The sequence below is a fragment of the Podarcis raffonei genome, chromosome 18 (assembly GCF_027172205.1).
Source record: "Podarcis raffonei isolate rPodRaf1 chromosome 18, rPodRaf1.pri, whole genome shotgun sequence".
NCBI lineage: Eukaryota > Metazoa > Chordata > Lepidosauria > Squamata > Lacertidae > Podarcis > Podarcis raffonei.
In genome coordinates, this window is record NC_070619.1 from 726,013 (window position 1) to 752,689 (window position 26,677).

Sequence of the window (26,677 nt, forward strand, 5' to 3'; positions counted from 1 at the left end):
GGGAAATAAACAAGATGAGCTTGAGCTCTTGGTACAGCAAACTAAATATGACATAATAGGCATCACTGAAACCTGGTGGGATAAGGCCCACGATTGGAATGTAATAATGGAGGGATACAATCTATTTCAGAGAAACAGACCAGACAAGAAAGGAGGAGGAGTGGCATTATATGTCAGGGATGTGTATACCTGTGAAGAAATCCAAGATTTAGAACCTCAAAGCCAAAGTGAGAGCATTTGGGTAAAAATTAAGGGAGAGAAGAATAACAGTGACCTCATTGTGGGAGTTTACTATAGATCCCCAAGCCAAACGGAGGACATAGATGATGCCTTCCTGGAACAGATGGCCAAGCATGCAAAAGGAAGGGAGATAGTAGTAATGGGGGACTTCAATTACCCGGATATTTGTTGGATGTCAAACTCAGCCAAGAGCAAAAGGTCAAACAGATTCCTCACTGGCCTTGCAGACAACTTCATTGTCCAGAAAGTGGGAGAAGCAACAAGAGGAACAGCCATTTTAGATCTGGTCCTAACCAATGTTGATGACCTGGTTAGTGGGGTAGAAGTGGAAGGATCATTAGGCGCAAATGATCATGCTCTTCTGAAGTTTACTATACAGCGGAAAGGAGCAGCCAAGCATACTAGGACTCAATTTCTTGACTTTAAGAAAGCCGACTTCATAAAACTTAGGGAAGTGCTGGGTGAGATCCTATGGACAGTAATACTAAAAGGAAAGGGAGTTCATGATGGCTGGCAGTTTTTTAAGAGGGAGATAGTAAAAGCACAACTTCAGGCAATACCAATGAGTCGGAAACATGGAAGGTGGAAGGTGCCTAAAAAAGCCAGGGTGGCTATCTAAAGAACTTTTAACTGAGTTAAGATTAAAAAAGGATGTGTACAAAAAATGGAAAAGGGGGGAACCACCAAAGAGGAATTCAAACAAATAGCCAGCACGTGTAGACACAAAGTCAGAAAAGCTAAAGCACAGAATGAACTCAGGCTTGCTAGAGAGGTTAAAAGCAACAAAAAAGGCTTTTATGGGTATGTTCGTAGCAAAAGGAAGAACAAAGAAACAGTGGGGTCACTCAGAGGAGAAGATGGTGAAATGCAAACAGGGGACACAGAAAGGGCTGAACTCCTCAATGCCTTCTTTGCCTCAGTCTTCTCCGATAAGGAAAACAATGCCCGACCTGAAGAATTTGGAGCAAATGATTCAGCAGAGGAAACACAGCCCAGAATAACTAAGGAGATAGTACAAGAATACTTGGCTAGTCTAGATGTATTCAAGTCTCCAGGGCCAGATGAACTGCATCCAAGAGTATTAAGAGAACTGGCAGATGTGATTTCAGAACCACTGGCAGTCATCTTTGAGAATTCCTGGAGAACAGGCGAAGTCCCAGCAGACTGGAGGAGGGCAAATGTTGTCCCTATTTTCAAAAAGGGGAAAAGAGAGGACCCAAATAATTACCGCCCAGTCAGTCTGACATCAATACCAGGGAAGATTCTGGAGCAGATCATTAAGCAAACAGTCTGTGAGCAGCTAGAAAGGAATGCTGTGATCACCAATAGTCAGCATGGATTTCTGAAAAATAAGTCATGTCAGACTAACCTGATCTCGTTTTTTGACAGAATTACAAGCCTGGTAGATGAAGGGAACGCAGTGGATGTAGCCTACCTTGATTTCAGCAAGGCATTTGACAAGGTGCCCCATGATATTCTTGTAAAGAAGCTGGTAAAATGCGGTCTTGACTATGCTACCACTCAGTGGATTTGTAACTGGCTGACTGACCGAACCCAAAGGGTGCTCATCAATGGTTCCTCTTCATCCTGGAGAAGAGTGACTAGTGGGGTGCCACAGGGTTCTGTCTTGGGCCCGGTCTTATTCAACATCTTTATCAACGACTTGGATGACGGACTCAAGGGCATCCTGATCAAATTTGCAGATGACACCAAACTGGGAGGGGTGGCTAACACCCCAGAGGACAGGATCACACTTCAGAATGACCTTGACAGATTGGAGAACTGGGCCAAAACAAACAAGATGAATTTTAACAGGGAGAAATGTAAAGTATTGCACTTGGGCAAAAAAAATGATAGGCACAAATACAAGATGGGTGACACCTGGCTTGAGAGCAGTACATGTGAAAAGGATCTAGGAGTCTTGGTTGACCACAAACTAGACATGAGCCAACAGTGTGACGCAGCAGCTAAAAAAGCCAATGCAATTCTGGGCTGCATCAATAGGAGTATAGCATCTAGATCAAGGGAAGTAATAGTGGCACTGTATTCTGCTCTGGTCAGACCTCACCTGGAGTACTGTGTCCAGTTCTGGGCACCACAGTTCAAGAAGGACACTGACAAACTGGAACGTGTCCAGAGGAGGGCAACCAAAATGGTCAAAGGCCTGGAAACGATGCCTTATGAGGAACGGCTAAGGGAGCTGGGCATGTTTAGCCTGGAGAAGAGGAGGTTAAGGGGTGATATGATAGCCATGTTCAAATATATAAAAGGATGTCACATAGAGGAGGGAGAAAGGTTGTTTTCTGCTGCTCCAGAGAAGCGGACACGGAGCAATGGATCCAAACTGCAGGAAAGAAGATTCCACCTAAACATTAGGAAGAACTTCCTGACAGTAAGAGCTGTTTGACAGTGGAATTTGCTGCCAAGGAGTGTGGTGGAGTCTCCTTCTTTGGAGGTCTTTAAGCAGAGGCTTGACAACCATATGTCAGGAGTGCTCTGATGGTGTTTCCTGCTTGGCACGGGGTTGGACTCGATGGCCCTAGTGGTCTCTTCCAACTCTATGATTCTATGATTCTATTCTATGATTCTCTAACCACCCAAGCCACCTTCAGGCCATTTGTCGGCAGCATTTGTGAAGTGCTTCCCACAAGGCCTCCCAAAGCGCTTTGCAATGTCATAAAAATGCGTAAAAGCAGTTCAGAACACTCGCACGTATAACATACACTCGAACCGGCAATGCCTGGGGCTTTCAAGGTCAGAGCACAGGCCAGTAAGAGGAAACACAACAGAAGTCTTTCAAGTTACGCACAGCATGGAGAAAGCGGGTGGAGAAAAGCACACACCCCAATGCTAGAATTCATCGGCACCCAATGGAGCTGAATGCTGGGAGAATCAGGACAGAGTGCCCTTGTTCACGCAGCGCAGAGTTTAACTGTGGAACTCCCGGCCACAGGAGGCAGTGATGGCCGCCAGCTTGGATGACTTTAAAAGAGGGGTTCATGGAGCCCATGGAGGGCTCCTAGCCAGGATGGCTGTACTCTTCTTCCACAGTCAGAGGCAGCCACGCTTCTGAATGCCCGTTGCTGGAAACCACAGGAGGAGAGAGTTGTCCTTGTGCTCAGATTCTGCTTGCTGGTTTCTCATCTTGGGGACCTGGTTGGCCGCTGTGAGGACAGCCTCACCCAGCAGCCAGGCTCTTCTTGCATCCATGTGTAGGGCCAGTCTGTTTGGATGCCTAGGTCCTTAGGGCTCACCCACACTTCTCTTTGTCTCATGAGGTTTTTCCCCTCTGGGAAAACCCACCGTTCACTGCTGAATCAGAACGTAGAATCATAGAGTTGGAAGGGGCTCTGAGGGTCATCTAGTCCAACCCCCTGCAATGCAGGCATCTTTTGCCCAGCACACACCCAACGGGTTTTCTGCACATCAACACTTGTTCTAATTTTGCCGCAGACGGCAGGCTTTCCTGGGACGGAAGAACCTCTGTTGCCCATGCCTGGAAACCGCAGGACAAACGGAAGGAGGGAGGAGCCCTGGCCCAGGCACCACCCTCCCTTGCGAGGCTCGCTCCAAGAGGAGTGTCTCTGGCAGTGGAGACTGCGCCTGCTTGATGGTCTCACAGGGGCACTTGCAGCCACACTTAAGGCCTGATCCTGACACCGTGCGGGATGGGCGGGGGATTCTCCTCGTTCCGTCTCCACGACCAGAGCAGTGCAGGGTGCTGCCTCACTGGCTGCGCAAGCAGACTGATGCCTGAAGGAGCTGGGTATGTTTAGCCTGCTGAAGAGAAGACTGAGAGGAGATACGAATGCCATCTTCAAATATCTCAAGGGCTGTCCCATAGAAGAGGGAGCCAGCTTGTTTTCTCCTGCTCAGGAGGGTAGGACTGCAACCCATGGCTTCGTGTCACAAGAAAGGAGATTCTGACTCACCCTCAGGAAGAACTTCCCTCCAGAGGTGGAAGACTCTCCTTCCTTGGAGGCTTTTAAGCAGAGGTTGGGTGGCCATCTCTCAGGGATTTGTGCCTTGCAGGGGGTTGGACTAGATGACTCTTGGGGTTCCCTCCTACTCTACAATTCTAGGGTTCTAGGGTTTTGTGTGGCCTGGGCATCTCTTGGGACAGAAGCAGCCTGTGTGTGTCTGGCGCCTCTGCAGAGCCTGGCTTCTCTCCTGCCTTGTGTGCAAAGGTGCTGGGGGGCCTCCTTATCGCCCGCCCTCGGCTGCCCACGCCTCCCCCAAGCAGCTTGGAGCTGCACGTCTTTCCGCAAGGAGGGGAAGCCCCTTGTGGCAAAGGAGCTCTTCTCAGAAACATCCGGAGGGCCCCCGGTTGGGGAAGGCTGCTCTCCTTCTCCCCAGGACAAGCCTGCCAGTCTCCAGCAGGCCTCGCTGGATCTCTGCCGGTCTTGGTGCTCACGCTGCCGCCTCCGTCCCCCCCCCCTCGTGAGGCAGCGCCTGGCCCTCCTGGGGGCTGGGCTGCACCTATCTCATTCTTTCCAGGCCAAGCAAACTGCACACATGCCGTGTGTCTGTACGGTCGGTGCTGAGCACACCCTGTCATGTCTGCCTGCCAGGGGGAGTCTGGCTCAGCTGCCTGCGTGTGAGAGAGAGAGAGAGGCCGCGAGAGAGAGCTCCTGCTCCTGGCTCCCAAGAGAAGCTCTTTGATCTCCACCTCTCCCCGCCTTGCTGGTGCCTTTCCTCCCTTTTGTTGGCATCCAGCAAGCCAAGTGCAGCCTGTGAGAAAGGCAAGCTCTTCTGTGCGGCACAGTGCTCCTTCCACCCCCGACTGGCAGCTGTGCATCCCCAGGGACTCTGGAGGGAGGCTTTCCTCCCTGACCCCTACCTGGAAAATCCAGCCAGATGGGTGGGGTATGAATAATAAAATGTTTATGGTCATGATTATTACTACTCGGAGGCACCAGGAATCGAACCTGCTGCCTATGGACAGCTGCTGCCCAACAGCGCAAAAGCAATATACAGTTGCAATCAAACTTATGCAACTCCCATTGCAAATTGGGTTTATTATTGACATTTACAGGCTTACACAGTTATATTTTCAGCTGAATTTGGGGAAACCACTAGAAGCATCCATTGCATTGAGCTAGTTCAATTGCTTTTCTTTGATTTGCTCATTGCAAGCTGCTGAAAGTCTGTACTGTAAATGTTGATAATAAACCAAACTTGCAATGGGGATTGAATAATTTTGATGGTAACTGTGGAGCTAGTCTGGTCAGTGGTCTCTCTGAGCCTTGAGCTTGGACGCAGAGCACCTCTGTGTTCACGGGGGTCCCAGGGTGGGGCCTGGGGGCACTCTCCGGAGAGCTCCTGCCAGCATCCTGCTCGATGCCACAAGGGACAGGGCAAAGCTTTGCTGCCACTTCCTCCCCTCCTCTTTGGTTGACATTTTCCAGGCGCTTTGTTGGCAGAGCTGATTAAGGGCTTGATAAGAGGAAGGGACATTTGCTTCTCCCCAGCTGCCTCGGCTGCTCTGCAGACGTGGCTCTATCAGCTGCCATCTGTGGCCCAGGAGGTCCCTGAGAGAAGGTGACAAGTGCCTTTCTGAGCAGGGGACTCTCCCTTCCCAGCTCTTCACATCTGCATCTGGGAGAGGAGGGGGAAACTGCATAGCACTTGCTCAGCATGCAGAAGACGGCAAGGTTGGGAGAGACCCCCGAGGAGTATTTCTCTCCGCCAGATATTTTGCAAGGCCCCCTTTTCCTGGCTGACTCTCAGGAGGCAAATAACCTTTTTTCTTCTTTTGCAATTTTCAAAGGAATGCTGGGTGCATGGAGGACAGGCTGGAACGGTTCTATTGGTGTCTGCCTCTTTCCAGGAGCTAGGCAGCATTGCGGATGGAACAGCCCTTTACAAGGCAGCTGCAATCCTCCGCTCTTGGCACTGGGCATGGCCTGGCAGAGTCCCTGAGAAGATAGTCCTGCCTGCCCAGGAATGCTGTCTCTGCCTGTGCAACATGCCTCCTGCTCTCTCGCTGCCTCTTCGCCTGTGGCTGGTGCTGGCACCCCCTCTGCTTTTTCCTTCAATGGCTCTTTTGCCAGTTTGCTTCTCGCTGCCTCCATTCTGCACTGCTCTCCCCTCCAAAGAAGCAAAATTAATATTTTTTTGGTGACGATGCTGCCTGAGGTTCTGGCCTCAGCACCAGGCTGATGCCTCAGGCTGTGCTCGGCAGACGGCTCTGTTTGCAGGCCCGGTGCCAGCTTCTCCTACTCTCTCCTGGGTCCTCCTCTGCTCTGCTGCATGTTTGCAGGATGAACCCTGCCCTGTCAGCACTGCAAGGCTGCTCTCCTTGTTTGTCCTTTGACCTGGGCAGGATCAAAAGGAGTGTCCAGAGTTACCTTTGGTCCCGTTTGCCTAGCAATTCTGATTCGGTAGCTACCGGCTGTTGGACAAGGCAGAAGCTGCATTATGTCTCTGGTTTCAGACCTTCTTGCTCAGTTTTGTCTGCGCTGACTGCCAGCCACGGCTCTCTCCCTTTCAGATCCACGACAGCGGCAATCCTTCGGGGGATTGGCCATCACAATATTTATATTTTATTGAAAATGTTCAGTGGAGAAACGTGAAGGAGGTGGAAAACCCTCCAGAAAAAGTGCTTGAAACTGCAATACAATGCATGGGTATAGACAGAAGTAGTGCAATTATTCTGATGTGTATAAACTTGTTAGCAAGTATTTCTGCTTTTTATAAATGCTTTCCAAATATCATTGTATTTATACATACACAATCTGTGCCTAAAAGCAAGACGTCTGTATGCTGCACGTCTCTGGTGTCAGACCTTCTTTCTCAGGTATGTGTGCACTGACCGGCAGCAACGGCTAGGTTCTGATTAACGCCTTGCTTTAAATAGGAACATATGCCGAGTAAGACAGTGGGCCATCTAGCACTGTACTGCCCCCCACCCTCAGTGTTTCTCAATCGTGGGTCCCCAGGTGTTGCTGGACTGCAATTCCCATCATCCATAGCTAGCAGGGGTGTTGGGAATTGTAGTCTAACCACACCTGGGGAGCCGAGGTTGAGAAACACTGGTGGGTTTCCGGGCAGGGCAGTTTCCCAGCCTGCCCTGGAGATGCCTCTGGGGACAGAACTTGCAGGCAAAGCTCTTCCTCTGGTTCCCCTAAAGAGAAAGCAAGATCCCAGCCTTCTTGGTTCAGCCAGGGGACATTCCCAGGCCTAGCGGGAGACTCTGGCAGGAATTGAACCCGGGGTCTCTTCCATGCAAGCACCCGCCTTAGGGCTCATTCAGACTTTTGCCACTGAATCAGAGCAAACAGCAATCAGATTCAACACGGGCTGCTGTTTGCTCCGGTTCAGTGGCAAAATATGCATGTTCCCGTTAACGAAAAACAAAAACAAAACCACCACTCAGACATGGCGATTGGCAGTGCGGACTTGTGCCTGCAAAAGGAGGTTTGGATGAGCCCTTAGACGTCGGATTGTGTTTGCCTCCGTCTCTCACCTTTCCTTTGTGAAAAGGTTGTTCCGCCCCACCTATATATAAGTCGAGACTCTAAATCCCAAGGCTGTGCTTTGAGCAAAAGATTTTTGCATCACGGGGTTGGATTAGATGGCCCTCGCGGTCCCTTCCCACTCTACAATTCTAGGATTCTATTAGAATGGTGCCCCCAAACCCCTGCAGTGCAGCAGTCACAACAGAAGACTCCTTGGCAGGTGGCTTAAAAACCTCCAGTGAAGGAGATGCATGACCTTTTGCAGGTGAGCGGGAGTCTCTGTCTCTGCGTGTCCTCCCTGTTGGGTTACATTTAAAGGCAGGAGGCCCCCTCCTCACTGAGAGTATCTTGCCAACCAGGCAAAGGCCAGCATGTCCCTAAGCAGCTAGCCAGGTGAGGAGGGCCCTTGCGCACAAACCCTCTTCCACTTGCTGCCTGCTTGGGCGGCAGAGAGCCTCCCTCTGGCCAGATCCTTCCTTTGCAATCTCCCTCATGTCTCTCTGCAGGGGCTTACTTTGCCATGCGCGGAGATGGGGTGGGGGTGCGGGGTGGAGCTGTGCCTGCCATGTGCCATCCATATATGTTTGCGTCTGCTTTGTCTCCTGAGTGACTCAGCCTCTCCTCTGCTCTCCTGGCTAGTTGTGCCAAGCGTCGGAAGGGATTCCTTTTTGGGTTAGGGTCTGTTTCTTGCTCTTCTGCTTTGCCAATCCAGGAGGCACTCTTTCCCCACAAATAAGATTTTTTAATTGAGATTTCCCCATGAGACAATAACATTTCAGCTACCAAAGATGCAAAACAAAGAAAAGAAACAGAAGAGGGAAAGAACAAGGAGCAATTCACGTGAGGAGAGAAAAGAGAGAGAAAAGCAAACCGTTAGTAAGAATTACAGAAGACAAACTTCCAATTTTCCACCTGCCAGTTACATAAAATGAAAGAATGTGATTAATTAAAAACATCAGTCAATGCGGAACTCCATCTGCTCTGCTTTCCGTTAAGGCTAAGGTGCTTCAGAATCATTCGATCCACCGTCCTGTGATATCATATATGAGTTTGTACTACTGATGAAAGGATTCTGTGGAACTGTAACAACCTTTCACGTGGATGTTGGACTTTATGAACCGACAGGTGGAATAGACACTTTCACATATACGGACCTTATGCGTAAACAGATTAGAGAATGAACTGATCCACTGGGTCTTCTACTTTTTTCGTTGAACTTTATGAGCTACTTCTGTTGAAATCTACAATTCAATAACATGAATAGTATATCTTATTTTTTCAAACGTCTTGTGTGTTTATTGAATATCCAGAAAGGAGGGCTGCATTCTTTTCCAGTTGCTCCAGGATGGAGTTTCTCTTTCTTTCTCTCTTGGTCGCAATTAGTTCTCATTGTGGCAGTTCAGTTGAATCATTAGTGAACTTTCCTGTAAAGGTGAGTTTCACTTTTCCTGAACAGGGAAGGCGTCTCTCTCTCTCTCTCTCTCTCTCTCTCTCTCTCTCTCTCTTGCATTCCTGGCATACCAATACATAGAATCACAGAGTTGGAAGGGACCCCGAGGGTCATCTAGTCCAACCCCCTGCAATGCAGGAATCTCAGCTAAAGCATCCATGACAGGTGGCCACCCAACTTCTGCTTAAAAACCTCCAAGGAAGGAGAGGCCACAATCTCCCAAGAGAGACCTTTTTGTGTGTGTTTTCCCCACTGCTGTTCTGGACTGCCGGGGGGGGGGTCAGTCCCTGCCTCTCAGCCTAACCTACCTCACAGGGCTGTTGTGAGGATTAAATGAGGATGGGGAGAACCACACACTCCACTTCAAGCCCCTTGGAGGAAAAAGGAGGGATAAAAATGCAATGATTTCCTTTGAAGGTGGTGGGGCCTGCATTTCTCCTGGCAGAGAAGATCATAGAATAGTAGAGTTGGAAGGGACCCCGAGGGTCATCTAGTCCAACCCCCTGCAATGCAGGAATCTCAGCTGAAGCATCCCAGACCGATGAGCACCCGACTTCTGCTTAAAAACCTCCAAGGAAGGAGAGCCCTCAACCTCCTAAGGGAGGGGGGATGAACAAGAAGGTTTCCAACTGATTGACACAAGCTTACTCCAAAGTTATGCATAAATTTGCATATGAGGAGCAAGGTGCAGCCCTGTGCCTTCCTCCCATCCTTTTGGAGGTGCCCTGGTGTGTCATCACGGATGGAGGCTCCTCCGAAGTGCCAAGTGTGAGGCTACTTCTGACTCTGCTAGATCTAAATCATTGCACCCTTTTTTTCCATCCAGCCATCCAGTAGCCTCTGGTCACCTCAACTCCCCCGAAAGGTTGGTGGGGAAGAGCTAGCCTGGAGCAGCCAGGTGGACCAGTGGATCTGCCCTGGGCTGAGGAAACAGAGGCAACCAGTGGCTGCCTGTTCACTCTGCATGGTCCAAAGAGACCTGGATGATCGTGAGTTGCTAAGGTCAGGCAGGAGGAGCCCCAGAGCCCTAAGGAGAGCCACACTGGCCAACCAGAAGAAGCCCCCAAGCACGACTTGAGTGCGAAAGCAGCAGCCCCCCCCCTTGCAGTCCCCAGCAGCCGGTCTCATTCGGAGGCATTCGCTGCCTCTGACTCCCAGCAGCCATCAGGACTGGCTCCTTTGGCCCTCTGCAGGGTCTGGGGGCTGCTGGGGACCCTTCACCCCAGGACAGAGGAAGGGGCTGCTCCGCTTGCAGGGTGGGTGGAAGCGCAGGGCCCTGTGGAATGTGCGAGAGGCACCGAGTGTGTGCAAGAGAGATAGCGTCTTGTGTGACTCACGCCTGTCCTTTTCCACGCTGGTGATAGGGTGATGCTGTCGCTATGGGGAACCCCTTGCCAAGCTGCGTTGGCTGCGTGGGCATCCCAGGGCTCCCCAGCTTAGCGGGTGCAGGTGGGTGACGTGGTTTTCTCTCCTGCGTCACCACACGGCCACCATGGCCTCCCCACTGCAGCCCCCAACCTTCTTGAATGTTCTCGTACAAAGCTGCAGAAAGGACAGAAATGCTCTTGGGCAGCTGTGCCCTGCGCAAATCCCTCTTTCTTTTGCTTTCTTTGTGGCGCGGGGGGGGGGAGATGGGGGGGAAAGAAAGAAAGGGGCTATTGTCTCCAGTGATTTCTGTGTCTTCCCTTGCTATGGGACTTTTGAGATTTGTGGAGCAGGGAGCAAGAGCCCCCAGGACCCTACAGGGTGTCTCAGCCCAGAAGGGCAACTGCCCCATTCTTTCTCTCACCACTGATCACTCAAGGCAGTTCCTGCAGCTAGGCGGGTGCCAAGGCTGAGAGGGGGGTCTTGTCGTCTGGGCAGCCCAGGACCCCCAGTCACACGGCCCAGGCTGGTGCCCCAAGGAGGTCACTTTGGTGCTGCTCAGACAGCGATTTGGCTTCACCGCTGGAGGCACACTCCTTTGTCTCTTGAGACAGGCGGATGCCAACCACCTCCCTGAGCTCTGTCATGGATCATGGAAACACAGGCAGGGCAGGTCAATGTGTCCCTCTTGCTCAGCATGGCCTACTCTGGCTGACAGCAGTGCCTCAGTGCCTGGGTCTCAGGGAGGGAGTCTCTCCCAGCCCTGCAGGAAGCCAGCAAAATGGACATGAGCCTGAGAGCCATTCTCAGAACTGTGAGAGCAGAGCACATCCTGACTGCCACTGGTAGCCTTTTTCTCCATAAGTTTGACTAATCCTCTTTTAAAGCCATCCCAGTGGTGGCCATCGCTGCCTCCTGTGGCAGGGAGTTCCACAGTTTAACTGTGCTGTGCAAAGAAGTTTATCCGCCCTGAATCTTCTGATGTTCAGGGTGTCGCCAAGTTGCAGCATTACAAGAAAACTTTTCTCTCTCTGCTTCCTCCACTCCCTGTATGATCTTACAAACTTCTGTCATGTTGCTGCGTCTGACCGGACACCTTGAGAAAAGCAGGGTGCCAGATTCGATGGAGCTCCCTTTGGCCCGATCCTGTGGCAGAGTTCCCTGTGCCTCACCATGTTCTGCTTTGGAGGTGCTCTGCCTCTGATGTGCAAGTGGGCCGTGTTCTGCTGCTGCTGCTGCTGCTGCTGCCCTCATGCCCCGTTTGCTGGCTTCCCCCGGGTCGGGCGTCTGGCTGGACACCACGGTGGGGGACCCAGGAAGCTGTGCTCAATGGAGCCCCTTTGGGCAGCGCTCAGCATAGGGCCTGTGTGCTATGGGATGCCTGCTGCTGTGCCTCCTGCAGGATGCCCCTTTGCAGACCTTGAGCCGCCCAGAACTTGCAATCTTTTTCCACTGCCAGCTGCTCGGAGGAACCTTCTCTTTGCTGCTGCTTCTTCTCCTCTGAGAGCAGAAAGCGGAGGTTGCCCTCAGATATTGTGGCTGGAGACAGACAGCACCTTCCTCTCCTGTCTCCTTGGCTGGCTCTTGGCGCTTTTCTCCCCTCCGCTCTTGCTGCTCCTCTCTGTCTGTTCAGCACATGCTGCACCAAGGCTGTCATTACGTTTCCAGAGCTCGTGAGAAAATGCTGGACTGTCTGTATATCTTGTCTCCTTTCTGCTTGTTTTCTCTCTTCTTCTTTTCTTAATCAGCAAGTATCAGTGATACAGATCTCAACAGCTTTAAAAAAGGAGGGTGCCATTGGATTAGCAATCGCCTGGCACCAGCAGTGGTGGTGGTGGTGTTTTTAATCCTTGCTTCTCTACGTTTTGACTTGCTCTCTTGGCTGCAGAAGATGGGGCTTCATTTGCAGGCAGCCAGTGATCCTGCATAAGTACGGTATATTCAGTTGAAAGGGGGTGGCAAGGTGGAAGGGGGCATAGGGCACGGAATTCAGCTTGCAAGAAATGAGAGCATGGTGTGTGTGTGTGTGTGGGGGGGTGTTTTTAAGCAAGGCACTGGCCCAGAAGACTGCGGAGGTGATGGGCAGCCCCAAACGAATTTTTGAGGGACTCAGCTTAGCTCTGCCTGGCCCCAGATCTGTTGGTCAGCTGCATGCAGGAGGCCTCTGGTGTCTCCAGGCAGGACTGGGAAGAGAATCTGCTGCAGACAGCACCAAGCTAGACAGACCCATTGTCCAGCTTGCTATAAGGCTGTGCTTCCTGCAGTATTTAAATCAGCCTTTCACCCAGAAACATGACTAGAATCTTGTTTTATGAGCTGCAGGTCGGTGGTGCAGACCTTGCTCAGCATGCCAGTTCAATCCTCAGCACCTCCAGGTAAGGCTGGCAGAGGCCGCCGTACTCTGAAACCCCAGAGAGCCGTTGCTGGGTGGACTCCAGTGGTCTTACTTGGTTTAAGGCAGCATCCTACACCCATCCCGGCAGGAGCAACGTAGATTTGCACCATACCTGCAGCCAGTGGAGAATCCAGCGGTTCTGCCCAGAGTCTGGGGTTTACCTTGGTGCAGCAACACTCAGGCCACTCTGCCGCTTAGTGGAAGGCTATTATTATTATGTATTTATTCAATTTAAATACCACCCTTCATCTGAATATCTCAGGTCTCACAAAATACAAATACAGGATAAAAGCACAAAATAAATAGTTAAAGCCAAAACAAAACAATACCCCTCCCCGCCCAAAAAACATGTAAAAGTCGTAGAATATTAATCAGCCAAAGATCTGGGAGAAGAGGAATGTTTTTTTCCTGGCACATAAAAATGTATAATGAAGGTGCCAGGCAAACCTCTTTGGGGAGAGCATTCCACAAATGGAGAGCCACTGCAGAAAAGACCTGTTCTCATGTTGCCGCCCTCCGGACCTCACCTGGAGGAGGCGTGTGAAGAAGGGCCTCAGAAGATGATTTCAGGGTCCAAGTCGGTTCATATGGGGAGAGGCAGTCCTTGAGGTATTGCAGCCCTGAGCCGTTTAGGGCTTTATAGGTCAAAAGAAGCACTTTGAATTAGAAAACTAATTGGTAGCCAGTGCAGCCAGATCAGTGCAAAATGCTCAAACTTTCTTGCCTGGTGAGAAGCCTGGCCGCTGAATTCTGCAGCAGCTGAAGTTTCCAATCTGTCTTCAGAGGCATTGCAGTAATTTGTGTTGCATATTGTTTTTAGTATATAGTTGGCAAGTGCGTTCAACCCAAAAGCAAGCTTCAGAAAGGATGTGAGATGTGTATTCTCGGACATTCTCCCCATCCTCCAACAACTGGGGGGGGGGGGGCTTGCGATGAGCCAGGGCTGCCCACAGTTGGAGGCGGGAGCCTTGGCTTGGTGGGCCTGCTTGGGGTCTGGCCTCTCATTCCCGTCTCGCAAGCATGCAGTGGAGAGAAAGGGGGCTGAAGCACATTTTGCAGGCAGGGCAAGCAAGGAGGAGGAGCATTGCTTCATTTTTGTTGCTGAATCTGCCTTAAATGATCCTTTGGGGAAGGGCAAGGAGCTGGCCCAACCCCTTCGCTCCCCTTGTTGTTCTTGGCCGGGGGGGGGGGGGATTCACAGGTGAGGTTCAAGGTTCGCGCTGCAGAATCTGTTTTCCCATCGGTCAGGCGGCAATAACACAGCATCCCTCCTCTCTTTCCGTGTGGAATAGTTCAGGGCGTTGGGGCAGTAAAATTCCATATGTTGCCCAGGCTGATCCCCCCCCCCCCCTCCCAGGTCTGCTCTGTTCCAGCTTATCGGAAAACATCTGGCACTGCTGCGCTCCCTCCTCCCTTGACACGCCTGGGGCAACCGAATAGGCAGTCCTCAAAGGCCTTTGCTCTGTGCCAGGTGGGTCGGGGCCACCATTTTCCAGGGCTGCCTGCTGCCCCCCACCCAGAGACTCCTCTGTGTTTTTCCAATATTCACATGCCTTTGCAGTCTTTATGTCCTGCCCTGCCCTGTAACTTTGTGAGGAGCAAAAATGATTGGATGCAGGCATGTGGAATGCTGCAGTATCCCCTGAGGGGTTTTCAGTCTGGCTCCTGAAAGGGCACCACAGCAGCCAAAACAGCCCCAGGCTCTACCCAGAACCGTGAGCCATTCTGCCCTGGGTTCCTGAGTGTCTCATGGCAGCAGCCCCAAAGCTGGAGGGGCCAATCAGGGCAGAGGAGGAGGTGGCGGCGGCGGCAGTGGCCCAAGGCTAGGGGAAGCCGTGGTCTGGCGTGGCATCAGGTTGCTCCAGGTGAGCCCATGCCAGACCTGAGCTTCTCCTCTCCAGCTTTCACAGCCACAGGGCCTCGGCTTGCACTCGCATTCAGCAATCAACCAGCGGCTCAGTTCCTGGTTGTTGCGCTGTCTCAGCCTTGCCTGCAGCTCACCTGCTCCCTAAACAGGCCTGCCTTTAATTGGGTGCCAGGATTGGGAGCCTGATTTCCCACCTGTGCACAGCAGATGGAGCATCTGGCTCAGGGGTAGGCAACCTAAGGCCCGGGGACCAGATCCGGCCCAATCGCCTTCTCAGTCTGGCCCACGGACGGTCCGGGAATCAGCGTGTTTTTACATGAGTAGAATGTGTGCTTTTATTTCAAATGCATCTCTGGGTTATTTGTGGGGCATAGGAATTCGTTCAATTTTCCCCCCAAAATATAATCCGGCCCCCCGCATGGTCTGAGGTGGACCGGCCCACGGCTGAAGGTTGCTGACCCTTGATCTGGCTCCATTTGGGGTGGGTAGGCTGGGCAGGCCCATTTTGTGGCCTGTCTCTTTTCCTTCTTAGAAAACGTGGCAGCCGTTTTCTGCCTTGCCACATCAACAGCCATTTTGTGGCGGGTGCCCAGGCGCTTCCTCAGGATGGCAAATGGGCCCATGGCCCCCACCCAAAGAAGGCGGGGGGGGGGACCCCTCAGCTGGAGCTTCTGGATTCCCATGAAGGAGACGTGTTCTGGTGGGCATCTCCGGCAGTGAGGAAGGGGACGCCAGAAAGTCTTGGCTCCCTGTCACAGCAGATCCCAGTCCACATGCGCTGACCACCTTAAGCCGTGGCTTCTTGCTGGAAAGCTGGGCTATCGCTCCCAGCTCCGCCCAGCTCTTTTCCCGAGGCACCAGGGCAGGGGCTTCCCCCTGCTTGCTCGGGAGGAGAGGAAAGCGCTTCCGCAGCCTGCCTGCCCGCCCGCCCTCCCTCCTTGCCTTGCAAAGGAGAAAGAGAGTGACTTCCCTACAAGGCAGGCCAGGCACACTTCTGAGCTCCACCCCCTGCCTGTGAGTCATCCCTTTTGTTGTGAAGCGTTTGCATCCAGTGACGCCTGGCAAAGGAATTTCAGGAACGGGGAGAATGTCTGCTCTGTGGGGCCAGGGGGTGGGGGGTTTTGGGGGGGGACCCAAAGCACACTGGGTCTCTCAGCCACTGCCCACACTGCCATTGCCTCACAGCTTCCTGCACAGCATGCGTGGGTTTCCCCTCTTGCTCTCAGGAGCTGCTCCTGAGTCAAAACTCAGACCGTGGGGCAGAGAGAGACTGGGCAATCTGCAGGTATCTAGGGCTCAGGGCGGTTCCTGAGCCTCTCTCCTCTCTCTGCCTTGCAGGGGCCCAGGGACCTGAAATGTGAGGGAAGCAGAGAAGGAAGGGGGGACAGATGCTACCATGCTGCTCTAAGGTAGCAAGAGGCTGTTATGTGGAGAGTCTCATGCTCCAGGGAGCCCTGTGTGGACAGCATTGCCAAGCAGTCACCTGGCTTGGCAGTCAGTTGCTCTGAAACAGCTCCCCCCTCCCCCCTCTTGGCTCTGCAAAATTTGTGCTTTGCAGCTGCTCTGAAGAAGTCACCTGATGCCTCGGGGTGGTGTCGGTCAAGCAGCCAGGGCCAGGCTGAGCTTAATGGACCCAGTTATAGAAGTCTGTCTGTCTGTCTGTCTATGGGATGTATGAGGTGTTAGGATAGGGTAGTACCTCTGGTGGGGGCCATGTCCTCCTTCTGGGGTGGTTTTTCCACCTTGGGTCCTCGCCACCCCCATCCCCCGGCACTCAGCTCTCACCTGCGGCTCCTAGAGTCTGTCAGCAGGTGACAGTGGCCACAGTCCCAGGAAACAGCTTTGACTGGCCAGCTGAACCAGGTGAGGGGAGCCAAGGGGTCTCAGGCTCTCGATGAGTTAGGGGCTTCTCCTGCATGCAAAGACAGGCTCCTGAGGACGGAGTGGTTCAATGGCCAAGGAAGTGGTTTCTGCCCATGTGGCTTCATCCCTGGAGAAACACGCCATTGTTTCTCGAGATAAGACATATGCCAAAAACACATACACAAAGAACAGCACGTACATGCACTCTGATATGCGTATATAAATGACAGCCACCCATATCAGAGCATTGAAAGCATGTGACAGATTAGCATTTGCCAACCACTATCCCAGGGAAGGGAATTCTCTGGTTTGGGGCCTGCTACCAAAAAGGCCCTGCTGCCCCACACCCTGCCCTCCAAGTGGAGCTAGAGATCACGTCTCCTTCCCCAAAGGTGCCAGTGGAGAAGTGTTTAGAGGGAGAGGCTGGGACTGGGAGACTGGGTTCAACTCCCTTGAGCACAGGCTCTGCCTCTCTCAGCCTAACCCACCTCACGGTTGTTTTGAGGCTCGATTGATCATACAAACTCACACACACCCCCCAGTGTGTGTAAAAGAATTTGGGACCCCCCCTCCCCTGCTGGCATTTGGGCAACCTCCTGTCTCTCCACCCCCCCCGCAAAGCTCTGTGTGAGATTGATATTTATCCCCATTCGGGAAAGAAAATAAAAAATGTAACCTTTCCTCTCTCTTTCTCTGTCTCCCTCTCAGGTGTGTTCCAAGGACGTTGGAAGAAAAGGTATGTTTGCAGGTGGCTGTGGAGCGGCTTCTGTAATGGGGTTTGGATTGGGATCTTGTTCCTGGGCTGCCTTCTCTCTGGTGTCTTGGAGGTGGCGGTTGGTGACATTGACCTTTTTCTCTTGCCTGTGCCTAATGGACTGATCTCTGGCCGTGAAGGGGATCCAGGGACTGGGCAGACACGGATGGTTTTGCATCAGGGGAAAGGGGTCTGGGGTCTGGCTCGGGAGAGGGGAGCAGCGATTTGTGGAGACCTGTAGCAGCCCGGAGGCAAGAGTCAGAGGCAAGGGAAGCTTCAGAGCTGGAGGAAGAGGAGCAAGGGAAGGGACACCCTCTCCTGCACCACTTGTCTCCCAGAACCAGGAGGGGACTGGCAAGGGAGGAGCAGAGGACGTTTCCATGCAGGCGCAGTCTCCAGCTGTGTAGGCGCAGTCCCTCAGGGAGAGAGAGACAAACTGGTGGAGGGAGAGTGTGTTGAATGGTTTCTTGAAATGTAAAGGTTCATCATTGTTCCACCCGATGTGTATGTCTGTAAGGGGCCAGGGCCAGAGCAAAATAACGAGACCCAGCTTTACCGCTGTGAAACATAGCAGGCGCTGCTGAGTTGTTGGGTCTAGTATATAAGGAGCAGCACCTAGCTCCTCTCCCATTACCCTGGGGGATGGGTTGGTGGTTGGGTCTGGTTTGTTGTTGATGTATTTAGTGTGTGTGTTTTAAGCTGACCTAACCTCTGTGCATGTGCAGAGTTCATGTCTCAGCAAATCTTTTATACCATTTAAAATGTTGCATCTTTTGGCTAAATTACCATTTGAATAAAGGAAGGGAAGGGTAAGGAGTAGATTTTAAAAATAGGGTTAGATTTTTTAAAAAAAATAAGAAACTCAGCAATTCAAGTATTCACCAAAGCTAGCAATAGAAGTTGGTCAAATTAAATTTCTGTTAACTCAGTTCTAAGGGATCATGTTTCCTTCTCATCTGGCCAATATTGTTTTCCTGCAGCCCAAGCAAAGGGAGCGCTTCCTTTATTTACAGGGAATTGAGCGCAGGTGTTTATTAAAAAATGTGGGCTATCATTTTGTGTGATTTCCCTCTGGTCATTCATGGAACAATCAGCCACGCCCTTATATATGGGAAAAAATGGCCAGAGTCAGAAGTCATAGGATCTTTAACATTCTCAGTCATTTCAGCCTTACCATTTGTAGACAATTTTTTCTGCCCTTTATATTTATTTTTTAAGTCTATTTGCCAATACTTCTGCAAAAATTTTGTAATCATTGTTTAGTAGTGATATGGGTCTGTAATTTTTTATATTCAATCTATCAGTGTCGGGTTTGGGAATCATCATGATATGTGCCTCCTTCCAAGTGTCTGGTATCTTCCCTCCTCGCAAAATGCTGTTCATGACCTTGCATAACACCAGAGTTAATTGATCTTCTAAAATTTTATAATACTTGGACAATAATCAGATTAGTTTGGGTTCCCATTTTTCCTTAACATAGTTCACTACCCCTCCTTTTTTTGTTCACATTTGAGTTAATAAACTCAACCCCTAACCTTTTATTTGTCAAAATATGTTTATGTTTTTTGGCCACATGTGTTTCCTGTAAACAAATTACATCAAGATTCTTTTTCTTCAATACATTCTCAATTTTATTCCTGGATATAGATTTATATGACAGTCTACATAATATGAAAGCTGATCCTGACAATGCTTTTTTAAATATCATTTTAAAAGTCATTCTTTAGTAATAAGGAATTCCAAGTGTATCCAATACCATCTGAATTGCTTGCAGAGGATCAACAGTCTCTTTTATATTATCTTTCCTTAAAACCCATTCTGGTCTCTGCCTTGAAACGATTGTTGTCCTTAGAGGAGTTGCTGGGACAGAGAAATGCCCAATTTTGTATGCGGCCAACTTCTGCTTGGCAAGCATTCTTCGTGCATCCATTTGATGTTTCCGTGCTGGGAGTTTCAACAGGCTCTGAAGGCGAGTGTCTACTCGTGAGCTGCCGCGGATCTCAGGAGCTCTTCTGGAGTCCTTTGAAAGAAGAGCAAGCAGCTGGAAGCTATTTCCAGTTATTTTAGCTTAACAAATGTAGCGAAATAGTCATTAAATTTCTTCCATTCTTCGTGGTGTTCCTCCTCCTTCTGGTCGCGGACTTTTCCGGTTAGATCGGCTAGCTCCATAAAATCCATCATCTTCATCTGCCATTCTTCTACTGTTGGTAATTCTTGAGTTTTCCACTTTTTAGCTAACAAAATACGAGCCGCAGTTGTGGCATACAAAAATAAATTAATATCTTTCTTGGGCAATTCCGAACCTGTTATTACAAGAAGAAAGGCCTCTGGTTTCTTTATAAATGTATATTTCAACATTTTTTTCAATTCATTATAAATCTTTTCCCAGAAGTCTTTCACCCTGGGGAAGGTCCACCACATATGAAAGAATGTTCCTTCTTTTTCTTTACATTTCCAACATGTATTATCACAATTATGATACATCTTTGCTAATTTTACAGGAGTCAAATTCCATCTATACATCATCTTCATAATATTTTCCTTTAACAAAGTACATGGGGTGAACTTCACTCCTTTCTTCCACAATCTTTCCCAGTCCTCAAACATTATATTATGTCCTAAATCTCTTGCCCAATCTATCATCACCGATTTAACTTGTTCATCTTTCGTATGCCACTCCAGCAAAAGCTTGTACATTTTAGATAAGTTTTTACCTTCAGTATCTAACAACTCCATCTCCAACTTAGATTTTTCCAAGGCAAAACCATTTTTCTTATCCAATTTATACAATTCGTTAATCTGGTGATAATGTAGCCAGTTTAGCTTATCTTTAATTTGCTCAAATGGTCTTAATTTATAACCTTTCTCTTCCTCTATTAATAAGTCATAATATCTCAACCATTTGGTATCCATATTTATTTTTTTCTGGGCCTTTGCCTCCATTGGTGAAAGCCATCTGGGTGTCTTTCTTTCTAAAAGGTCTTTGTATTTTATCCAAACATTATACAACAATTTCCTAATTATATGATTTTTAAATGCTTTATGGGCTTTTACTTTATCATACCACAAATATGCATGCCAACCAAACACATTATCAAATCCCCCCAAATCTAATAAATCTGTATCTTCTAATTTCATCCATTCTTTAATCCAACAAAGTGCGGTAGCTTCAAAATAGATTTTTAAGTCTGGCAGAGAGAATCCCCCTCTTTCTTTAGAATCCGTAAGTAATTTGTATTTAATTCTGGGTTTCCTCCCCTGCCAGAAAAATCTAGAAAGAGCTTTTTCCCATTCTTTAAAACATTTCACATTGTCTATAATTGGGAGGGCTTGAAACAAAAAAAGCATCTTTGGCAGCACATTCATCTTAATCACAGAAATCCGGCCCATTAATGACAATTTTAAGTTAGACCATACCTCCAAATCTCTTTTAATTTCATTCCATATTTTCTCATAGTTATCCTTATACAGATGCAATTTTTTCCCAGACAGGTTCACCCCAAAATATTTCTTTTTTCACAAAATCTAGGCCCATTTTTTCTTGTAATATTTTCCTTTCTTCATTATCCAGATTTTTCTCTATTACTTTGGTCTTGCTCTTGTTTAATTTAAATCCTGCTACCTGACCAAACTCATGTATTAGCTCCAGTGCTTTAACTGCACTGGAGTCTGGATCTTGTAATGTCAGAACCAAATCATCAGCAAAGGCTTTTAATTTGTATTGTTTCGAACCTACTGTGATACCTTTGACTTGCTAAGTATGATTAGAAAAGATGAACAAGACCTCCAGTACCGAGATAAACAGCAGAGGGGACAGTGGGCACCCTTGCCTGGTTCACTTCTCAATTCTAATTTCCTCTGAAACCACATTATTTACAATAATTTTAGCTTTTTGTTCTTGATAGATCGCTTTAATACCATTTATAAAATCATGACCTCTCCCCATACTCTCTAAGTTATGTAACATAAAACTCCAAGAAACATTGTCAAAGGCTTTCTCAGCATCAATAAACATTAACATTGCTTTACAACTCTTTCTTGCTTCTAACTTTTCAAAATATCCACGACATTTCTAATATTGTCTTTCATATGTCTTCCAGGCAGAAATCCTGCCTGGTCTTTATGAATATACTCAGATAAAACCTTTTTTAGCCTATTAGCCAGTATATTTGCAAAAATTTTATAATCCACATTAAGTAGGGAGATTGGTCTGTAGACTCTTTGGAGCCTTTCTCAAATAACAAACATTTGCACACTTCATTCTCATTTTTGTCTTGTTTAAGATTGATAAGGCCCAACATGGCTTCCTTAGATTTAAAATTTTGAAGCAAGCTTGCATTTTTATTTTAGATGGCACATTTAAGGTAAGCAGCTGCTGGATGTTACCTAAGGCCAATTTAAACGCAGGAAAAACGTTTCTTAAAAACAAATTGAAGGGGACTGTCAAGAGTCCAGGTGGGAAGTAAGCACCCCCCGGGCTTCTTTCCCATCAGGAGTCTGCGGGTTCTTTTCGTTTGAATGAGGTGCACCCATTTTAAGAATTTTAATAGCGCTAGCTTTTACTTTTATACTGCAGTATCCCCACTTTTCAGGAAACACAATAAATAACCCACAGTAGACTCAATTTGGACAACTCCGAGAATTACTACTGTGACACACCGCCGTTCATCTGGCCGGACTTACTAGGCTGGTACAGCTGTTGGCCTTTCTTGGCTACTAAGCTAACAGTGTGGTCAGCGATCTCAAAATCCCCCCCTTTGGTCATTTCTCAGCCAGGGAGCCCACAGCAACCTCCTGCCTCTTACAATCTAACCTGAGAGTTCCCTACTGGACGCTTGCGTAGCGCAGTGCCAGATTGGGACTCAGAAATGACAAAGAAGGAAAGGAATCAGGTGCCCTTGCGTTCTCTGCTCACAGGTCATCTCTAACAAAGATCGCCATGGCAGAGGTGCGGCTGCACCTGGGAGTTATAGTTTCAGTGCAGAAGAAAAAGCACGACCTTTTCTGGGCAAAACACCGAAGGAATAGGTCGGCATATAGAATTAAGTGAAAGAAGTGACTGTAGAAGGGAAATGAAAGAAGTAGGGCTGGTGTTGAGATTGAGGGGACAGAAAGGAGGAGAAGGCAAATGTTCAAGGGTTAGATTAGGAAAAAAGTAGAAAGTTTAGATTTGATTTGATTTTTTTTGAAAAAAAATTATTAGCCCCTTCCCCTCACCTTGAATCTCCCTGTGGCCCCCAGGGCGGAAGAGTTTTGTGGCCGGATGAGCCAGCCCCTTTCCAGGCCTCTGGCCAGGGCCACCTTCAGGCCATACTTCAGGCGGATGGGGTCCACCCCGGGGTAGCTGCTCAGGATGTAGCTCTTTATGGCCATGTTAGGGGGAAATCTTTTTTTTTTTTTTTGCAAAAAAATTATTTGTTTTTACAATATCAGCGACAAACAAAAACATAAATAAAACATAACAAACATAAATCATAACCTTATTGAAAATAACAGTTATTTACTTTGTAAAATGACTTCCTTGTTTCCCGTTAGTTGAATTTCATTGCATATCTTTACGAATATACTCAGAAAAAACCTTTTTTAGCCTATTAGCCAGTATATTTGCAAAAAAATTATAATCCACATTAAGTAGGGAGATTGGTCTGTAGTTTTTTACGTTGGATCTATCCTGACCCTGTTTAGGAATCAGAGTAATGTAAGCTTGTTTCCAGGTTTCAGGTGCCCCCCCCCCCGTAAAATTGAACTAGATATTTCTACCGGAGGTTGTATAAGCAAATCTTTCAATGTCTTATAATATTTTGCTGATAGACCATCAGGTCCTGGTGTCTTGCCAAGTTGCATTGAATTTATTGCATGTTCCACTTCCTGGCTTGTAATTACGCCATTTAGTAGATTCTTTTTATCCTTCGGAATCCGTTGCAGTCCGTTGTTCTTTATAAATTGCTCGATTTTCCCTAGATCTTCTTTTTCTTTTTTATACAGTTGCTTATAATATTTATGAAAGTTTAGATTTGAAGGGAAAAGGAAGAGTTAAAGAATTTTGGTTGCTGTGGTTTAGAGAACCCACCCCACTACCCATGTTTCCTACTTACACTCACTTCCGCATGCGCTGTTCCTGGTGATCCCGGGATCTCTTGACTGGTTGTTTAAGGCCAGCCTGATCAAGCGTTGCTTCCTCTGGTTAACCCCGCTGAACCTCCAGTTATTTCCAGACCCTGAGATCGATGGAGGACTGGTTATTCCTCCTGGCAAACTGCCTGGTGCGCGCTGGATCACCAGTCCTTCCTCGCCTCCAGAATCCGGGTAACCAAAAGTCCCTTCGTGCGTGGTCGCCATCTGTTGTAAATAAAAATATGCCCTTTTCCCTTATGGGGTATCCAAGAGCCCATATAGAGTCCTTACATAGGTTCCCTATTGGTAGGAGAAAATAACAGAGGCCAACCAGAGAATATTGAGAAGCAAAGCAGCTAGTAAGCTTGATCTTTATTAATCTGTTGCAACAGGAAAGGAGGAGGACCCAGAAAAATAGTGTGCATACCCTTATAAAGACTTTTGAAATTCCACCCTGTAGATCAAGACCACCCCCAGAAACATCATACATACATCACAGAAAAAGGCAGTCTAAACAGAAATTTGAATTTCTCCTTGTTTATCTCTGGCAGGTTACTTGATTGGATTGCCTGCGGAGCCTGGCCAGTCTTTTGTAGTGATAAATAGTGATCAATATTTAGTTCCTGGGCCATGTCACAGGCTCACACCCTATTCGAACCCCCCATAAGACAGGATTTGTGAAGGAAAAGACAATGGGGAGGCTTTTTAAGTTTGACCTTGCAGAGAAAACATTTGCTCAGTTTAGGAATCGAAATGGTTCCAGGTTGGTCTTCCTGTGCTGATCTATGTATGTGTGGTTATGAACATTAAAAAGGTAAAGGTAAAGGTACCCCTGCCCGTACGGGCCAGTCTTGACAGACTCTAGGGTTGTGCGCTCGTCTCACTCTAGAGGCCGGGAGCCAGCGCTGTCCGAAGACACTTCCGGGTCACGTGGCCAGCGTGACAAGCTGCATCTGGCGAGCCAGCGCAGCACACAGAACGCCGTTTACCTTCCCACTGGTAAGCGGTCCCTATTTATCTACTTGCACTTAGGGGTGCTTTCGAACTGCTAGGTTGGCAGGCGCTGGGACCGAACGACGGGAGCGCACCCCGCCGCGGGGATTCGAACCGCCGACCATGCGATCGGCAAGTCCTAGACGCTGAGGCTTTTACCCACAGCGCCACCCGCATCCCTATGAACATTATGAACATTATGAACATTACCATATATCTAAGACCATAAAATTTCTATCACAGTGGCGTAGGTATCTGGAGCTGGAGAAGTGACTGCGAGTGTTTCATGTGACAATAAATATTTAATTCTCCACCATGTGCATTCCTTTGATTGAGCAGCGCCTAAAAGCCGTGCCCAGGGAGCCCCAAAACCCTCCCTTCTCTTCGCAAGCACTCTGCACATGCACAGGTACTGCAACGTCCTGTGTCCCTGAGCCAATTTCTTGCGGCAGAGGGAGAAACATGGGTGGAAAGTGTGGCTGCTGCTCTCTCCTCTCTCACTTAGCACCTCTGTGGTGAAAAGAAGTTGTTGGCCTCCGTCTGTCTCGAGAGACAATGGAGGAGTTCCTGAGGGGGTTGAGGTCAAGCCCTTGAACGGTTGCAGTGTCTGCTGTGGTTGCAGAGACTGATGTGGGAGAGACGTGTTTTGTTGCAGCCGGGGCAGAGGAAGGCCTCCGGTTTTGCTGCTGCAGAAGTGCCAGGGCGTTTCTTCTCTCTGGGCTCCTCCCAGTGGCCATTCCTCCTCTGGTCACCTGACTGCCTGTCTCCAGGCACCATGGTCTTCAGCATGGTCTTCCCACATGGCGGGATCAATGTTGCCAGCCTTCATGCCACGTTGGCAGACATCTTTGTGAGGCTCTTTGGGGCTGGGAAGAACTTCCGGCCACAGGCTCGGGGCGACTTTCCAGGCTGTGTTTGAAGATGGGCCCTGGGACTGGGTGACGTCTGGCTTTCAACATTGTGCTCTATCCCCAGAGAAACCGATCACAGTGTCTGAAATACGAATGGAGCGAGGTAGAGGCGAACAGGGCAATGTCCCGGCAGCTGCTACTACTTTAGGGGTCTGCAACAGACTTTTTTTTACTTTACAATGGTCATTTTATAGTACAGAGCAACAGATCCGTGAGAGAAGCAATGATCAGCTTCACAGTTTCCCCCACATCACGGTTTTTTACACAGCACACGTAATGCAATTTGCGATGTATGGCCACCTCAATCAGCCTGGGAAGCTCAGTTCTTTTGAGCTGATAACGCCAAGGCTGCAGCTTCGATCCCCAACTGGGCCAACTGCGTATTCCTGCATGCAGGGGATTCGACTAGATGATCCTTGGAGTCCCTTCCAACTCTGCAATTCTATGATTCAATGCATATTATGAAACCGTTACCACCATGTGGACTTCAAACCAACTATGGATGGTGTTGTCCAGCCCTAATGGGCACCACAACGACAGAGAGAAAGGGAGAGTGTGCAGTTTGTCTCAGAAGGAGGACCAGGGGCATGTGGGAGTCCCTGGCTCGCCTTCCCTCTCTGACCTCACCCCTCCTGGCAGAAGGCTCCCCTTCTCCAGCTTCCTGCTCCCGCCGGCTGCAGAGACGCTTCTCTCCGCTCTTTCCCAGGGGTGAGCTCAGCTCCTGAGTCTCTGCCAGGCCAGCGTGACTGGAGGGCAGGCGACAAAGGAAGCCTCTCCCCTCCATCCACCCCCCCTTCCCGGCAGGCTCCATGCCCCCCCCATGCCTCACATGATTGGCCTTTACCAAAAAGCCCCGTGTCACAATTGGCTCAAGGCTCACAGGGAAATAAAGCGCCCCCTCCCTCCCTCCCTCATCTCTTTGCAGAATAAACCCTTCCTCCAGATTGCAACACCCGCCCCGTGGGCTCCTGTGTCTATTTTGAGCCAGTCGTGGGTGCTGCACTTCATTCCCCAAACAAGAGCTGCTCACATCGTAGAGCGGTGGGAGAGCAGTCACAAGGCTGCCCTGCACATGCCGGCAGTCTTTGTCCGGGACGCCCAGTCATCAAGAAGGTGCTGTCATGTTGCTGGCCTCATGTGACATGGGTGACTCTCCAGGGAAAGGTCAGGGAAACCCAGAGGCCTGCCTGATCCTTCGCAGCCGAGCGGCAAGAGCTGAGTTCCTCCTCCTGCAGGAAGACTCAGCTGGCAGCATTTGTGCCTGG

General features: G+C 49.2%; 2 protein-coding genes across 4 annotated transcripts in view; both read left to right on the plus strand.

The window, feature by feature from the left end:
* DIRAS1 (DIRAS family GTPase 1) overlaps positions 1-26,677 on the plus strand; it is a 111,011-nt gene that overhangs the window by 63,743 nt on the left and 20,591 nt on the right. The gene's annotated exons all lie outside the window — the stretch shown is intronic.
* Positions 1-26,677, plus strand: part of GNG7 (G protein subunit gamma 7) — an 82,846-nt gene that overhangs the window by 33,443 nt on the left and 22,726 nt on the right. For both annotated transcript variants that reach the window (XM_053372465.1, XM_053372464.1), the window contains one exon: positions 17,349-17,376. The gene's annotated coding sequence lies outside the window, so the exon portion shown is untranslated. The remainder of the gene's footprint in view (positions 1-17,348; positions 17,377-26,677) is intronic.